This window comes from Eurosta solidaginis, chromosome 2 (genome assembly GCF_040869045.1).
Source record: "Eurosta solidaginis isolate ZX-2024a chromosome 2, ASM4086904v1, whole genome shotgun sequence".
Classification (NCBI taxonomy): domain Eukaryota; kingdom Metazoa; phylum Arthropoda; class Insecta; order Diptera; family Tephritidae; genus Eurosta; species Eurosta solidaginis.
Genome location: NC_090320.1, coordinates 149,902,885 through 149,904,272, shown reverse-complemented (window position 1 = coordinate 149,904,272; position 1,388 = coordinate 149,902,885). Strand labels below are relative to the sequence as shown.

The following is a 1,388-nucleotide window of genomic DNA, read 5'->3' as shown; positions in this document are numbered from 1 at the left end:
TAAAAACAAGTCAAAACACATTTTAAATTGGGTATGGAAAATGGTTTTAAAAATTACATAAATCAATATACATCAAATCCAATTGCGTTGAATACGCCACAACGCAACGAAGAGCGCGATAAACGTCGACATTTATCACACAAATTTTCATTGACTACCACATCAGAATTTAAATAGATTGGTGCAACAATGGGTAGTTTGGATAGCATTATACAAACAGTACGTCAAACGTTATTAAATTTTGAACATAGCATACCAACCTCGTTTATGATACCAAACTGGCGTTTCATAAAATGGAAATGGCGTAAAACTGTATCAGAAGCACGTCGTCCAACAGAATATTGTTTGCCTGGTATTGGTTATATATCAGCGAAGAGGCATGTCAAATCAGGGTTGTTAGTGTTGGCGATAGGAGATGATAGTTTTGTAGCAGCAGCATCTGCACCTTCAGTTATTCTCTGCAACTGTTCCTCTATTGCACGCACTCGCTCAGCGAATGTAAATGCAAAATAATCAGCGCCTTCCAATTGTACATTCTCTTTATTACGTTGCTCTAGTTTAACATCTAGACAATTTTGACGTTCTTTGTTGTGTTTATTTAAACGTTCCAATATGGTCTCCTTTTTTATATCAGCATTATCAGCACCGCTTAGCATGATATTACTGCTGCTTAGCTCGGTACTCATTCTACTCGTTTGTTCTTGCTTTTCAGCAAATTTCTGTAATTTATTTTTCTTTTTTCTGCATATAAATTGGTGGTGTTTCGCCACTAGCTGCTGCACGCATATGTCGCATTAATTGCAGTTTTTTAAGTTCTTCGTCACTAAGATGTGTTGAATTACAAGTTGCTTTTACGCGATCAAGGTTTTTTGAGATGGTTCGGTAAGCCGCATAAGTCCGTACCCAATGCCACCTGCCGAAACCAAATGTTTATTCTTGCTTTTTGTTCTGCAGCCCAAATGGCAGAATCTATTTAACGTTGCTTGCTGTCGCCCAAGAATTCGCCCACTTTATAGAAGTAGTTCAATACAAATGGGAAATTTTCGTTTATGTAGTGCCGGAATTCACGATTCGTATTCATGCGGTAATGCACAGCATAGGAGGCCGCAAAGCAAGCTGATTCCACAACAACCAATATTTTTATTAATTTCCAGAAAGCTAGTTTTGGTGTTTTTTGGTATCATCAAAAAATAAATTTAAAAAATTGTATTATTTCACACTTTCTAGGTCTTTTCACACGGATGCCATCACTTTCCCCGTAGACAAAATGCATGATGAAGAAAAGTGCAATTGTAAATTTGACAGTTATCAGTGGGGAGATTGTGTGTGGCATAGCGAATTCATATTATTGTATTTACCACCCTCTAGAAATCGAATTTTTCACTCAG

General features: G+C 37.0%; 1 pseudogene; it reads right to left on the bottom strand.

Annotated features, from left to right (window-relative positions):
• Positions 1 to 726: 726 nt before the first annotated feature.
• LOC137241682 (uncharacterized) lies at positions 727 to 1,171 on the bottom strand (annotated as a pseudogene).
• Positions 1,172 to 1,388: the final 217 nt, after the last annotated feature.